The sequence below is a fragment of the Trachypithecus francoisi genome, unplaced genomic scaffold, assembly GCF_009764315.1.
Source record: "Trachypithecus francoisi isolate TF-2019V2 unplaced genomic scaffold, Tfra_2.0 Lachesis_group5, whole genome shotgun sequence".
Taxonomy (NCBI): Eukaryota; Metazoa; Chordata; class Mammalia; order Primates; family Cercopithecidae; genus Trachypithecus; species Trachypithecus francoisi.
In genome coordinates this window covers 84,487,453-84,504,242 of record NW_022681470.1, presented here as the reverse complement: position 1 = coordinate 84,504,242, position 16,790 = coordinate 84,487,453, and the positions used below count along the sequence as shown (strand labels likewise).

The 16,790-nt window shown below is 48.7% G+C and overlaps 1 protein-coding gene across 2 annotated transcripts in view; it reads right to left on the bottom strand.

Annotated features, from left to right (window-relative positions):
* Positions 1-12,435, bottom strand: part of COQ8A (coenzyme Q8A) — a 42,235-nt gene extending 29,800 nt beyond the window's left edge. Inside the window, exon 1 of one of the 2 annotated variants that reach the window (XM_033200691.1) lies at positions 12,021-12,435. The gene's annotated coding sequence lies outside the window, so the exon portion shown is untranslated. Of the gene's footprint in view, positions 1-11,226; positions 11,385-12,020 lie in introns of those variants that run through there. The other variant, XM_033200690.1, reaches the window with a different exon arrangement.
* Between the last annotated feature and the right edge of the window lie 4,355 nt (positions 12,436-16,790).

Sequence of the window (16,790 nt, the reverse complement as noted above, 5' to 3'; positions counted from 1 at the left end):
TGTCCGCATTACCAAGCCGCTGTTCAATCTCCTCCGTAAATACAGAGTGTGGCATTATCAACCAGCTCCTCCCCAGCAAAGCATGGTGTGTGTTCTCTCTAAAAGCCAAGGACCCACCGTCCTCGGGTCTCTTGCAGTCATATCTGCCACCAAAGCCTCAACATGACTGGTAAAAGAAGCCAAAAGCAAGTGGCACAAAAGGCCGTTCTTCTGGGCAAAGTGTGAACCAGGAAGAGTGGGGGCCAGGGAAAGTGTGAATCAGGGAGAGTGGGAGCCAGGAAGAGTGTGAACCAGGGAGAGCGGGAGCCAGGGAGAGCGGGAGCCAGGGAGAGCGGGAACCAGGGAGTGCGGGAGCCAGGGAGAGTATGAACCAGGGAGAGTGTGAACCAGGGAGAGTGTGAACCAGGGAGAGCGGGAGCCAGGGAGAGCGGGAGCCAGGGAGAGCGGGAGCCAGGCAGAGTGGGAGTCAAGAAGAGTGAACCAGGGAGAGTAGGATCCAGGGAGAGTGTGAACCAGGGAGAGCGGGAGCCAGGGAGAGCGGGAGCCAGGGAGAGCGGGAGCCAGGCAGAGTGGGAGTCAAGAAGAGTGAACCAGGGAGAGTAGGATCCAGGGAGAGTGGGAGTCAGGGAGAGTCCATGCTGAGAAGCCTTCCCCAGGGCAGCCGTCCACTGCAAGCCTAGCATCCCAATCACCTATAGGTACCTCCCATAGGAAATATGTCCCAAACTGACTTTACCACCCCCACCTCATCCTCCCAGGGCTCCCACCCTGAGGAATGCGGCCACCACATACTTCTTTCAAGCCTCCTCCCCTGCCCTTCAGCATCTGATATTCTCGCTGGGTGATGCAGCAGTCGTTTACCATGGCTCTGCCCTTCCCTCCACTGCCTTTAGGTTCCAGCCAGGCCAACCCATTCCTGGAACCAGAGAGGCTTCCTCCTGCAGGCCTGTGCACAGGGGGGCACACCTCCTCTCCTCCTCCCAGATTTCAGCACCAACATCACCTCTTCTGGGAAGGCTTCCCCAACATGCCTCCCAGCACCCTGTGCCCATCCCCTCCAGCGCAGCAGTAACCACTTCCTGAATCTGCCTAACTCTCTTCCCAGTCAGATGTCAGCCACAGGACAAGGACCACAAGGACCATCAGCCACAGGAAAAGGACCACATCTGTCTTCCCCCTCTCTCCAGCACCAAGCACCATGCTCAGGATTGAGCAGACAGGTCACCAACATTTGTCAAAGGAAATGAACTCAGTTGGTCCCTCCAAAGTTTGAGAAAGCCTGCTATTCTCTGGCTGGCTCACACCTGCTGGCAACTTTTACTCCACATACAGAATCAAGGGCCTCTCAGGAGGCTGGTCTGAGGCACTGGTCCTAAAGCTGCTGTGAACGTCTCAATCACCTTAAGACTAGTCCAGAGTGCTGAGCCATACCCCTAAGGGTTCCGTCTCAGCAGGTCTGGGGTGGGGCCCGGGAATCTGCATCTCTAACAAGTTCCCAGATGCTGCTGACACTGCGGGTCCCAGGCACTTACTTTGAGAACCCCGGTTCTGGAGGAAGAGAGGGAAGGGGAGCAGAGGGAGCCCATGCCTATGGCCAGGCAGGACGCCTCCATGGGGACCCTTTCCTAAGAGTCTCCCCCTGCAACCCTCTTCCCAAGAGTCTGGCTTTGCCCTTAGGCAGAAGTTTTCCACCTGCCCCTTCTTTTTCCATTATTCTTCAAGAAACGGAAAAAGGAAATCAAAAGTGAATGAGCTTAGAGACCGTGACCCACAGAGTAGACCTCCAAAGGCTCTCAAGACTGTCCCTTCTGACTGCAGGGCATTAGTGGCCTCCTGGTGAGCCACACACGCTGGCCTGTGCTGGCCTGTCTGCCCTGGCGGAGAGGTCTGAGCTCGCCATGGCCTTCACACAGGTCTGTACCCACAGCCTCCGGATGTCCCAGTGGGTCATGCCTTGTAAGGAAGGGAGTTTCCAGGGTTCAACTTGCCTTCTAGGCTAAGGACTTCAAGTTCCCTTGAAAGTGGCTTCCAGACTACTGGGGTTTTTCTTCGAACTGTTAAAAAAACTATACATTCTTGTGCTAATAACATAAACAAGAGCTTGTTAAAAGCAGGCACTGAATCCCATACTGCTAAATTTTTCTTTTAAAAAAAAAAAAGCAAGCAACTAGGCACTGACATGAATGTAACCAGCTCCACAGATGTTTTTATTTTGTGAGCAGCAGAACCAGCCCACCATGCTGATGATAACTACAGCTGCTTTTTCTGAGTTTAGTATATGCCAGGCTCTGGGCTCAGTATTCTACTTAGCACAGAGATGTATTAACTCAATCATTTTCAGAAGGTAAATTATGCCCATTTTACAGATGAGGGTGCTAAGGCACAGAGAGGTTAAGTATTTTGCCCAAAGTCACATAGCTTTTAAGAAGTAAAGCTGAGACCTGGATCCATCATGGCTCAGGAGCTAGGTAACCTGTTTAACAGGTAAGGGGAGAAAATTAGCAGAACAGTGGGTTTTTGACGTCCCAGACTACAAACCTCCATTCTCCATCCATTGGGAGATTAAGATAGTCTTAGGATTCCCTGGGTGAGTTGCCCTGTGGTGAGCACTGGGTTGGGAGCTGGGCATGGTTGGGGGTGATATAAAAGCAGCAGAAGGCAAAGTTCCAGCCTCTGATGATAGTCCAGACAAGGACCCAGCGCTGTGAGTGACCCGCGTGGGCTCAAAGCTCCAACACAGGCAAGCATTGGAGGGTCCAGAGCAGCCTCTCCCACTCTGGAGTTGATATAGCCGCCGACACAAAAGGCTTTTAAAGGCCAACCAGCCAAGCGCAGGGTCCTGATGGCAATTTAGTTTTCTGACTAAAAACCTACTGAAGTTTACTGCTTAAAACATTCAAATTAAAATATTTGGCTCATGAAGTGATACTGGTGACATGGTTAAGATGCTCTGAGATTAGGTGAACTGGGTTCACACCATGACTCTGCCACTGACTTGCTAGTGTGACCTAAATCAAGTCATGTGAGCTTATCTTTGTGCCTCAGTTTCCTCATCTGTTCTTGAAAGGACTGGATAAATCCATGTTCCTCATCTGTTCTTGAAAGGACTGGATAAATCCATGTAACAGCATTCAGGACATACAGTAGGTGCTTAAAAACCATTAGCTAATGCCATCATCACCATCATCATTATAATAATTATTATTGCAAGCACACAGACATTCTGGAATGAAGTTCAGACTTCGTGAGACCAGAGGTCAGGGTGAATGGGATCAGTCTGGATAACCTGCAGTTGTTCCTGCCGGGCACAGTCTCACGCCTGAGTTGGGAGGCAGGCTGGGCTGGGGGAGGACCAGTGTAGTTTATTTAGTGCTGTTGTAAGAGACATCATTCAGGAGAAGCAGTCCAAAGTGCTGGTGGCCTGCTTGGAAACCAGAGACACAAATGCCCACTGGTATTCCTTACCACTTCATCTTAAAGGAGAAAACAGCATGGGAGGCTCTTGTCCAGGTACATTCAGGGAGAGGCAGTGGGAAGAAAAACCCCTCTAACTCCCACAGGCTCCCCGGCTCTGAGCCATGGAACACTCTCCTGCCAGATTCCTCTTCCTATAATAAAATCCACGTTCATCATGCCAACCCCTTGCTCAAATGGCTCCTCTACCTGTAGACATGTATGTAGACATATATATAAAACCCAGACTCCTGCGCCTGAAGTCCCAAGCCTCGAAATCAGGCTGAGAGAGAGAGAGAGAGAGAGAGAGAGAGAGAGAGATTTTTTTTTTTTTTTTTTGAGACAGAGTCTTACTCTATTGCCCAGGTTGGAGTTCAGTGGCATGACCACAGCTCACTGCAGCCTCAACCTCCCCAGGTACAGCTGATTCTCCTGAGTAGCTGGGACTACAGGTGGGTGCCACCACACCTAGCTAATTTGTTCGTATTTTTAATAGAGACAGGGTTTCACCATGTTGCTCAGGCTGGTCTTGAACCCCTGACCTCAAGTGATCTGCCCGCCTTGGCCTCCCAAAGTGCTGGGATTATAGATGTGAGCCACCATGTCTGGCCTGGGTTTTATATTCTTAATCTTTCAAAATACTTTTACTTCAGCTTTAATATCTCAATGAGATAGGAATAATAACAAGAACAGCTACCATTTATTATTCCCCTTCTGTCTGCCTGTCACTTTATATTAACTCTAATTCTTACAACAACCTGGTGAGGTATTATCCCCACTCACTGATGGGATAATTAAAGCTCATCAAGGCTGAGCAATCTCCTAAGAGCCAAAGCTGTGGGATGCTGGACCCTTCCACTCCTGTCTGACTCAGGCTCCAGTCCTTTCTTCTTACTGCCTAGGAAGCTGAGAGACAGCAGAGAAGAACACTGCCCCGAATCAATAACTCCTTTTTTGCTAAATCAATAGTCACTCAACATGAGACATAAGTAAGGTTTACATCCTGAAATGTGTCTTCCTGGTTACAGAAAACTGAGTCACAAAAATCCTGGGACCAGCTGGGCTCTCAGAGGCCATCTGGCCAAACTCCTTGCTCTGGAAAGTTCGTCAGCTGCCAGGACTGAGGGTATCACAATTCTCAGGACCAGTGATCCCACCCACTAGAGGCAAAGCTTGGTTCCAGAGCCAGTTTGATCTTAAACATAAATAGTGGAAAGAGGCAGACACCCCACACTGAAGACTGCCTCTGGGTGTGTAAGAGCTAGGAGGAGCCATTGGGCATGTGGCCCTCAGTCTTGCCACACTCAACACCAGCACCAACCTTTACTAGCATCACCTCCAAATGCCACACACAGGCCAGGTGTGGACATGCACACATCACTGGTATGGAGGTTAAATAAACATGTTCTGCCCTGAGGTCACATGCAACCCTCAGGCACTACATGTGTATGCAAAACCTCTATAGCTTTTAAAATCACCCAGTTAACCCAGACAAGGGGCAACCCTAGACAGACAACAACTACACACGCAACGAGAAATGAGAAGAGGCTCAGCAGGGAGCCCGAGGGGACCACAGGCCCAGGAGAGGTGGCCGTCTCCTTGTCGATCTCCACTCTCCCTGGCCTGACCAGCAAGGCCCTTTACTGTGGAGCCCCAGACATCTCTGCAACAATACCTCTCGCCAGCTGCCTCTGTGCCCCAACGCTTCAGCCAGAATGGACCCCCGGCCCCGCCCAACACCCACACAGGTTTTCCAACTTCCACGGCCTGCTCCCTCCTCCCCATGGAATATCATTTCTCCTGCTTGAATCTTGGCCACCTGCTGGAATCTTAGCCACCTGCTGGACTGGTAAACCCCCTATAGGCAAGTCATCTCCTTTCATCTAAACTCCCTCATCTCTTAATGGCCTAAGGTCACCTCGCCATGCCCTGTATGACTCTGTGTGTGCCTGTTCCATTTCCCTTCCTGCACAGTAAGCTCCGGAGAGAGGGGCCCTCTCTTTCCCAGTTCTGTATCCCCCACAGGGTCTGGCACTGTCCCCATATACACCATGAGTTTATTACCATTATGAGTCAGTGAGGCACGGCCCAGGCACCCAGGCTCCGTGGCTTCCTGAGCTCCCTCATCTACAGCCCAGGACTAAAGAAAGGAGGCTGAGCACCAGAGGAACCTGAACCCCCGAATATGCACAGCCACAGAAATGGCAGCAGTACCCCCCTGGTCAAAAAGTGACTTTTATAGGAGCAAAGCCAGATGAGTTTTCAAGCCAGCTTCATAATCCCACTCATGGTGGCCACACAGACCCAGGGAGGGAGCAGGGTACATAGTCATTGCTACTGCTTCCTCTGCTTCACCCTCGCCCCGTTTAAGACCGAGGGAAAAGAGGAGGGACTGAACCCAGCAAGCAATTGTTCCGCAGCAGGCCAATCAGCCCTAGCCCATGAACCATGAGCGCCAAGCAGGCGTAAACAGGAGCTACTACAGGCCTGGCGGCAGCACAATGTCCAACCCTTGACCACATGCTGGCTGTAAACACCTTAGGGAGCAAGAGCCACAAGCATTTTTTCAATCTCGGGAAGATTAGAGATGTTTGCTCAAGCACCTGTCAAACAGTAACCACCTTCAGCTTACCGGGCAATCGACTTTTACTTTTACCCTCCTCTGAGCCAGTATCAGTGCCAAACAAAAAATGTGCCAAGCACAGAACAAACACTGGGCTGGGGCCCAGGCTCTGAGCTTGAACTTTAACATTTCTTTTCATGTGGACTGTCCCCAGGACTTCTCATCCAGCCCTGCGGACAGCAGGGACTTGCCACCAGGTCCTCCAGTTCCCAGACAACACCGCATATATTGTGATGAGGGCTGACAGGGAGGACCAACAGCAACGCCACCAAGCGCAGATGACCTCAGGCACACCGCTTCTCCTCTTGGGGCCTGCGTTTTCTCATCTCCTCATGTGTAAGTGACATGACTTACCTGGAGGAGGCCTAGTTCCCAGAGATTAGGAAAGGGCCATGCATCCCTGGAGCACAGAAGGTCAGCAAGGAGAGCACGCACAGGGCTGTTTTGAAAGCTAGGATGTAATGGGGTCTAGGAAGAGTAATGCTCAAAACAACGCAGATACTGATCCTTCTAGAGACTCTATGAAATAGTGAGAGGTGAGAGGCAGACCAACCCTGCTGTCTTCACAAAGGCAGAGAGGGGCGCTACAGCCTCTCTCTCTCAGGAAACACACCTCTGGGAAACGGAAAACTCCAATGGATGGTGCAGAGGTAGGGAGAGGTAAGGGACTGGGCTTTTCCATGTGAACCAGAAACACCTTCCTGCCTGCCTTCTATACACACACACACACACACACACACACTCACTCACTCTGTCTCACAGGGTACAATCAACTTCTCAACGGATGCCGAAGTACCTAAGGCTCTTCAAACCCCACCCCTGGCTCTCTCACATTAAACAGAAGGCCGCGACCCCTCTCTAGTGGACCTTTGTTACTCCAGAAATGGGGGCAACCAGATAGGAGTGACCGCACATTCTTGGTCACACCTCTCAGACCCTTCCCCTGCCTCTGTTCCATCTCCTCCCACACTGACCATCCCTCCTCCTTCCCGCACCAGGACCTTGCCCTTGACCTATTTTTTTTCTTTTGCCTTCAATCTCCTTTCATAAAAGCCCTCCCCTCAAGCCCACAAGCCTGCTATAGGCTCTGCTTCTCCTCCACCCTCTGGACGTGGCCACCATCTCCCAAGGATGGAGTGCACTTGCCATCTTCCCTGCTCCCTCAGCACACACTGTCTGGCCCCAACCCCAAGCTGCCCCTCTGTGACACCTGAGGGCTCAAGCCAGTGGGTCTCCTCAGCCACTCCCTGCCCCACAGTGTTTCCTGCTGGCCCCACACTCTTCCCAGAAGCCCTCCTCCTCCCTTCTCTCTGGCCTCACCTCCTCAGCTTCCTCCCCCAGCTCCTCTTCCTCCACCTACTCCCAGGCCTGGGAGTTCCCAGGCTGGTCCTTGACACCCCAGCCTCCCTGCCATCTGCACTGTCTCCTGGGTGGCCAGAGCTCCTCCACAGGCTCTACACTGATGCCTCCCCACCCTCAGGCCAGGCAGGGCCTCTCAACCACCGAACCCATTTCCAGAACAAACCAAGTTACACACACACATACTACATCACTGCTTCAAAGACCCACAGGCAACTGGGAAGAGGCGCAGGAAAATTTCGGAGGGTGATGAAATTATTCTATACCTTGATTGCGGTAGGGGTTATGTGACTGTGTGTTTGTCAAACTGTACAGAACTGCACACTAAGAAGGATGAATTTACTGTATGCAAATTATACCTTAATCAAACAGGATAGAAAAAAGTCCCATAGGCTCCCATCATGTCTAAAACTAAGATGACCACCTTCTCCCAAACCAACTCTTCCTCCATCATCCAGCTCCTCCCCCTGCTTAGAAATCTCAGCCATATATCCAGCCAGTTAGTCAGTCTAGAAATTTCACTTGCATAAATTTCTTTGAATCCAGGCCTTCGGTTCTATCTCCCCTTGAGGTCCTTCTCACAAACCACCTCTGTGGACTCCCACCCCTCCACATGTGCAACTCCAGAAAGAGCAGGACCCTCGAACTCCCTCACTCCCACTAGCTCTCCTTTCCACTGGCTCTCCCGAGTTCCCGGCTGTTGCTTAACAGGAATGACAGAAGTATCTCCAGATGCCACTGTCAAATCAAGACAACTCTGTCTAAATATTCCTGTCTAATTTTGCACACAGCTCTTGTTTCAACGGACAAAGATAATGACTCAGTGTCCATGGTTCTTACTGGAAAATTATCCTGCCAAGTTTTCAGCTTCCCAATAATAGCCTTCTTTAAACTTCTCTTTGAGAAAGGAGAAGTGACCTTCCTTCCTGATCCTTTTCTATAAGCAACAAAAGGGCACCCAAAAGATCCTTTAACTGACCAAGGAGTGTTACAGGAAAATCCCAATACATCCCCACAGGATCAATTAACAGCAAGAAAGAGAAACTCATTGAATAGGCTTAGGATGGTTTTCCTTGCCCTGTGCAAGAAATCCCTGTTTTTCAGCTTTTCTGCATGCCTATCGGTTTGGGACTTAGAAATTTGGGGCATAAATTCTGGATTACACTGAAGGCAAAATTTAGACTCAGAAGTAAAGCATCCTTCTCCATACACACATAAAAATGTCTCTTTGATGAGCAGGCTGACCCAAGGAGAAAAAAAAAATAAAAGGCTCACTGACTTTGACACTGATGTTTCAAATAATTACAAAAGAACTCCACAGATTATTATACCCATGTCCACGCTGCACCCTCAGATGGTATATGTAAAAATACATATGTTTGAAATGCACCCTGCCACTTACTCCCTGCAGATGAAGGCCTGGTCCCTTCCACATCACAAGACACAGAGATGTCTGAGCAAAAAGTGAGGATGAATAAAGCATCTCCTTGAAGAACCACTTGTGGATAGCTGAGTTAGCCTTTGTGCCAGCACTCAGCTTAAGTATGTTTCCTATTGTAAAACTGGCCCATAGTTACTCATGTGCAAATCCCCTAGTCTTGCAAGAGAAATGAGTTTCTCTTTCTTGCTGTTAATTGATCCTGTGGGGATGTATCGGGATTTTCCCGTAACACTCCTTGGTCAGTTAGGGGATCTTTTGGGTGCCCTTTGTTGCCTGCAGCCGAGAAGCTACCAGTCTTCCAATTCTCCAGCACCCCCAACCCAGGCAGTCACTGCCACACACCTAGCAGGCATAGTACATGCCCATGGATGTCTACCTCCTTTCTGCTTGCAGGTTTTGCCTCTGCCCTCCTAGGTGCACAGGTAGCCCAATCTACATGACTTTTACCACTGGGTTAGGGTAGGAGGCACAACACTACCCTTTGCCCAAACCTCTCACCTACTCTCGGGCAGGTCCCAGAGGGGCCTCTCGCAGCACAGGACAACTCTTTTTAGAGTCTTACCTCAGTGGTTCTCAACCAAGGGAGATTTTGCCCTCCAGGGGACATGTGGCAATGTCTGGAAACATTTCTGATGGTCACAATGGCTAGAAGGGGTAGGGAGTGGTGCTAGTCTAGTAGACAGAAGCCAGGGATACTGCTACACATCCTACAATGCATAGGCCAGGCCCCCCGCCAACAAAGAATTATGGGTCCAAAATGTCATTAGTCCACAGGTTGAAAAACTTTGTCTTAGATAACACACTGGCTCTGAGGGAGGTGCCCAGACTGCCTGGTTCACTTTTCCTTTGAGCTGCCCAACATTAGGCCCCAAATCATTACGATTCTGCATAGTCCGCACCATTTGCAAGGCTGAACAAAACATTCAAAGCCATTGCCTGAGTCTTCTTTTTTTTTTTTTTTTTTGAGATTGAGTCTCGCTCTGTTGCCCAGTGGGGCGTGCACTGGCGCCATCTTGGCTCACTGCAACCTCTGCCTCCCAGGTTCAAGCAATTCTCCCACCTCAGCCTCCTGAGTAGCTGGGATTATAGGTGCCCTCCACCACATCTGGCTAATTTTTGTATTTTTTCTTTTTTTTCAGTAGAGATGTGGTTTTGCCATTTTTGCCAGGCTGGTCTCGAACTCCTGACCTAAGGTGATCCACCCGCCTTGGCCTCCCAAAGTGCTGAGATTACAGGCATGGGCCACCGCGCCCGGCAGCCTGAGTCTTAAAGATGCTGCTCCTGTAGCTCCCCTTTTGTCTCTCCTCAGGAGAAAGGCCTTCCTCCAAAAGAAGAGTCTCCCAAGAGCCCTCCTGCCAGGACGACCCACCCATCCACAGCGTGACAACTAGCAAGCTGGCATCAATGAATGTTCAAATCCTTTGGCAATCAGGTAGGCCTGGCATGACCAGCTACTCAGTCCTGTCACGTAGATCCAAGGCCCAAGTGAACGTGCACAAGTTTTTCAACAGGCTGCAGGCCCAACTCAGGCTGGAAGACTCTGCACAAAAGCCTCTCACCCTTCAGGAAGCTGACATCTCTCACCCAAATGGGGAGTCCCAACACCCAAACCTGCCCCTGCAGCATTCCCCATCGCCCAAGGAGGGTTTGGCTGAGAGGCTGTCACCTCTGTGCAATGGGTGAGAATGAGCCTCGGAAAGGCTCCGAGTTTAGGGGAGTAAGCCCAAACCTTACTCACAAGACCCCCGGTGTTTGGAGAAGTAAGAGGAAAGGCCAAAGGAAAGCGAAAGGAAGAAAGGATCAACAAGGATCCCCTGTCCCAAGTTTACCCAAAATTCCCACCTGTGAAGCCCAACAGTTGGCTCCAGCCAAGGAAGTCAAAGTTCTGACCCAAACCTGCAGCCAGGGGCAACGAGCCTAGAGCCCCAGACACTCAGAGCAACGGGGTCTGGGAGTGAAGAACGACATTATTAGAAAGCGAAGCAGGAAAGCTGTATTGGCGACCAAAGGGCACGGGCAACGGGCGATCGGCAGCCGGAAGACGGTCGGGCAAGCAGCAGGCGTGTTCCAGGGACCCAAAGCTCTGCACGTGGCCCTCGTCTCCTCCCCGACGCAGGACCGAGGGACTGAGGTGGACCCAGGGACGTGAGACGGCTGCAGAGGACCCACCCTGCACCTCAGGCGCCCCCTCTGCGTCCCGACCTGACGCTCGCGGCTAGCGAAACTCGCGGGGAAGCTGCACTGTCACATGAAGAAAATGCAAGAAGGGCTCAGGTGGGTGTTGAACCCAGCTCTAGCCGCAGCCAGACGGCGCCCAGGCACTCGGCGGGCCGGCGGGTGGCAGCCTTACCCGGCTGCAGGAAGATGGGATCCGCGGTCACCTTCTAGCCCCCTCTGCGCCCGCCTCCGCGCGCTCGCCACAGAGCTGACGCCCGGCACGCGCTCCGGATCTGTTTACCAACTCGCCAGCTTCCAGGGAGTCCCAGCGCCCAAGCCCCGCCCCGCGGACCGCTCCCATTGGCTGCGCCGCCGTCCGCCTGCCGAATGCAGCTCTGCGCGTGGGAGCGTGCTCGGCCCGTGCTCCCAGCCCATAGCCAATCGCGACCGAGGGCGGAGCAAGAGGAGCCAATGGGAGGCTACCTTAGCAGACAGGGCCCTCCAGTTCTCCTTTTCCCCACCTCCCCGCTACCTTTCCCTCTAGCAAACGCGGGCTGGAGGCCTGGCTTTGGAGTTGGTGGCCTGCGCGCATGCGCCTTGAGAACGGGCGCCTTTGTCACTGAGATGCGGTATGCGCGGCCGTAAAGGTTCCTTGTGTTCCTCCAGATTGGTGCTTGCTGGGCCTCCGCGCCGGCCTGGGAAGGGAGTCTGTGGACCGAACAGACGCGACTGTGGGGCGTGGAGGGTGCCGCCGCTTTAAGGACCGGGCGAGGCCTGTTCTTTGCTCCTCTCTATGTAGCAAGAGCCCCTTTCCCAGGGCCCACAAAAAGCACTCCGAGGAAGGGAAGCGCGGCGGGCAGGGCCGCGCACTTCCACCTCCTGCGTCGGGGCCCTTCAGGCTAAGGTTACTTGTTTTGTGTGGCGCCATCCTCAAAACAGGAAGCCTCTGCCACCCGCGCCCCTAGAGTAGAGAGATAGGACACTCACCCGAGTCGCTGTCCGCCCGCCGGTCTCGTCGGCGTGCAGGTGCCCGCAGTCGCTGACGGCCGGGGTTTTGGGGGACGCGCAGCCCACACGGGATAGAGCTCGGGTCTAGCCCTCGGCGGCCCAGCCGAGCAACCCTGGGAGGCACCGCCACCACCAGCCCGCAGATTTGCCTCGTCACTCCCTCCCTAACGAGATAAGGAACGTGTGAGCCAAAGTCGGCTCGACAATTTCGACGGTTTCCACTCAGATGACCCCAAACACTGGTCTGCAGCTCTGTTAGTCGTTCTTGTGGAAAAAAGAGAAATAACAGTTGAGTGAGTTTTTCATAAAATGAAATACTCAAGCCAAAGGACTGTTCCTTATTCTGAGCCTCACCCCGCTTTTTCTTTTTTTTTTTTTTTTTGGTATTGTGAAACGAAAATTCACTCTGCCAAAAGGAAAAAAATTAAGCTGAAAGCTGAGTCATGCAAGCAACTGCCTTTCCTTTTGTTCCTAAGCAGATAGCTACAGATTAAAGGTGAAGTATCTCCACTCTATGTTCACCTTATCTTGTGTAAAGTGCCGATTTACTGAGCGCTAGACAAATACGTAATTGTTGCCCTACCTGCTCCCTCTATCGCCACATGTGGATTCAGTAATGTGAACATACCCTCCATCTTTCCTCTCCAGCCTGCTTTTCCCCTTTAAATATTGAAGCCCTCAAAATAATCTTTGGAGAAAGGCACAGACCTGTCTCCTGGGCGCGAGTCCTTCACCTTCATAACATAAATTTCTAAACTGATACAGGTACTTTTTGGTTCACAAGTATTGACATTTAACTTAATTGAAAGTCGTTTGTTTTATAGTTTCCCTTGGAACAATTTAAAGTTAGCTGTTCTATGTTGATGCCAAAAATTGGGGATGGAGGCTGCTTTATTATACTGAAATCCAGAAGTGAACCTAACTTCAGAGCCGCCCGTTGACCACTTGGAGCTCGGCTTCCCAGAGATCTGCCTGAGTCCCCAAGAACAGAATTCTAAGTGTGTGTGATATGGGCGAACACAAGCTCTGTGTCAGGCTCCGTTCTTCCCAGGGGTAGGGGAGGGCTTTCTTCCAAGGAGAATGGAGACTGTGCCTTGTGGCGTCTGTGGCTGGGCACTGGTGGGCTGGTGGGTGCTCCTCTCTGCACAGACCTTCACATGCCCTCCCCACAGTCCAAGTTCTGCCTCCCCCATCTTCACCACACTAAATACAAAGTAAATGTTAAAGGACAATTAAAGAGTTATTTTGACTAAAGTTTCAAGTAACTGCCCCAAACAGTTGACAACTTGCCTTGATTAGGTCAGCTGGCTCCTTCCCACCCAGGAGAAAAAGACCAAGCCTTAAGGCCTTTCAAGGGTGGCCGTTGCTTCCTCCTACAGTAACTGTTCCCTTACACAGTTCTGCTGTTCCCTGCCTGTTTCCTCCAAGCCCTGCCAGCCTAGTGATCCAGACCACAGTCCATGGAATAAGAGAGTTCCCGGTTCATTACTTCCTGAATCTTACGAACTCTACCCCATCAGATTTGAGCTGGATGAGAACGTGATTGTCATCAACTCCTGCTTCTGGTAAGTGGGGAGAGGATGTGGTGCTTTAGTTTCACAAACGTGGGGCGGGAATTGGCCACTTCCATGCTACCTCAGTCCCACTCCACCAGCAATGCCAAGGCGAGCTTCTCTCCTAAAATACCTTGAAGACAAGCGTAACCCACCACCACAAACATTACTTTTTCTTCAAGGACTGCCAGTCTGATTTACTAGAGAAATGACCTCCAGCTAGTCTATGCAAAGACAGGATCTTCCTCCAATTAATACGACTTTGACCTTACTCCCTGTTAAATAATGACCTCAGCTTTACTCTACTAAAGACACATTTCTTTCTTTCTTGACCTGGCTTTTAGTGCAAAGATTTTCCCTGCAAATTATTTTTCAGGTGTGATAATGGGATTGTAGTTAGATTTTTTAAAAGAGTCGTTGTGTTTTAGAGATACACATTATCAGATGAAATAATATTATATATGGGATTATCTTCAAAATATTACAGGACGGGGGAAGTGAACAGGCCATAGGTTTCTGTACATTACATGCCTATGTGACAGGTGAATTTCTACCCTGGCTTACCTTTAGGAAACAGGATACCTGTGGTCAAAAGGTGCCCCACATGACCAAACACTGGTGAGATCAAGATGGCAGCTCGCTTGACCTCTGAAGAACTTCTAACTTCATTATAATCTAATTTCCATGCTAAATGACATTCCCACCAGCATCATGACAGTTGATAATCACCATGACAATGACTGGAAGAAACCATAAAAGGACAAAAAAAAAAGGAAGGTAATACTCTAGTTTTGAGAAGTTCTCTGTCCATTCCAAAAAAGACATGAATATTTGTCCCCTAGCTTTTAGTGCCTAACCCCTTCATTGAAGAGGCCCTATATTTGTGACTTCCTGACTTTCACAAGCTGAGAAGTTAATTCGTGAACCAAGCTCCTTCTTCTCAATTCCGTGGCCATCCAATAAAGCCTGCACTACTTGACACTTGCTTTTGTTTTTCCAAACTGGCTTTGGGACACCAAAGAGGGAGGGAAATACTCCATTTTGTGGGGGACCAGCTTTGTAGGTAACAAGTTGATAATAGTGGAAGATGAATGATGAATCTACTGGGGTTCATTATATTATTACCTACATATGTTTGCAATTCTCTATAATAAAAAGTTTTTTTAAACAAGGTGTCTGCAAAGAAGGCCCAGCCTGAAGATAACACTAATAATGTGGGCAGGGTGAACAAGAAGAAAACAGTGAATAACAGTCATTACTATTCTTGTTAACCTCACTACAAGGCAAGGTCAAGGATAGATCTAACTGTAGCTGATAAGAACACAGCCTTTCAAATTTTGAATAAAATTCAAAATTATCAAGAAGACATTTGAAACATAGATTTCATTCATGGGGTACCTCACTCTGATTGTCTGTTGTGCCTGAAAGTATTAGTTAATGATCATATACTGCCATCTTAGTTAAGACATTTTTTAAAAATGTATCTATGAGTACAGTGTTATGTAATATAAACACACTCAAACAAATGTGTGTGTGTGTGTATTTTCCCAATAACCAAAGATTCCTGTGCCTGGGACTTTAGGGTGAAAAGTAGGATACTCCAATAACTTTCCTCTGATCTTCAAACTTCTCCCTTAACAACAGTGACAGAGGAGACAGTCAGTTTTTCCTACTCTGCAGCATTCCCATCAGCATACAAATCCATTAAAAAATCTCCTGGACTCACCTCCATTCTCATTTCTCTGCTCTCATTTTCAGCGAAATTCCTGGAAGAATTATCCATATTCATTATCTCCACTTCCTTTTCTCCTATTCTACCTACAGCCATCTAGTCAGGTTTGACACCTGTCCCCACCATTCCCCTAAAACTTTTCATCAGTGACCTTTCTGTTGCCAAATCAAATGGTCATTCTCGGATCTCATCTTAAACTGTCAGCTGCATTTGACACAGTTGATCACTCCTTCCCTCTTTCTTATGGGTTGCCCTGGGGATTATAATGAACATCTTATAACATTCTAGTTTGGATTAATGGTAACTTAATTGCAATAATATGCAAAAGCTTTGCTTCTATATAGCTCCATTCTCCCCTCCTTTGTGCTGTTATTGTCATACAGATTACATTTTTATCCATTATATGCCCATAACCACACATTCATAATTATTGCATATTTATGCTGCCTTTTATATTTACCTATGTAATTTCCTTTACCAGTATTCTTCATTTCATGTGAATTTGACTTAATGCCTCAAGTCCTTTCAGCCTGAAGAGCACCTTTTATTTCTTACAGGGAAGATTTGCTAAATGATGAATTTCTTCAGTTTTTGTTTATCTAGGAATGCCTTGATTTCTCCTTTATTTCTGAGGGATAGTTTTGCTGGATATAGAAAGCTTAATTAAGGGGTGCTTTTTTTTTTGTTTGTGTTGTTTTTTTTTCGGTAGCGTTTTATGTCATACCACAGCCTTCTTGGCCTCCAGAGATCAGATGTTAATCTTATTGAGAATCCTAATACAGGGTAAGTTTTTTTTTATTTGTGTTCTGCTAATTTCAAGACCCTCTCTTTGCCTTTGGTTTTCAACAGTTTGATTATCATGTGTCTAGGTGTGAATCTCTCTGAGTTTATCCTATTTGAAGTTCACTTTGCTTCTTGGACATGTTTTTTATCAAAATAAAAAGCATGCATATTTATACTTTTTATCAAAATTGGAAGTTCTCTTCTACTTCTTCAAATATTCTTTATGTCCTTTTTCTCTCCTCTCCTTCTGGGACTCCCATTATAAGTATGTTTGTATGCTTGATGGAACCCACAGATTTTTGAGGCTCTGTTCGTTTATTCCCTTCATTCTTTTTTTTTTTTTCTGTTCCTCAAGTTGGATAATCTCAATTGTCCCATTTTCAATTTTGCTTATTCTTTCTCCAGTCTGCTCTAATGTGCTGTTGAGCCCCCACTAGATTTTTCATTTCAGTTATTACATTTTTCAACTCCAGAACCTCTGTTTGATGATCTTAAAAGTAATTTGTTTTTATTGATATTCCCTATTTTGTAAGAAAAAAATTCATACTTTTATTTTGTTCTTTAGACATGGTTTCATTTATTTCTTTGAATATATTTAAAGTAGCTGACTTAAAGTCTTTGTCTAATAAGTCCAATGGTGGAGACATTATCTATGTTCCTATTGATTGCATTTTCCCCTGT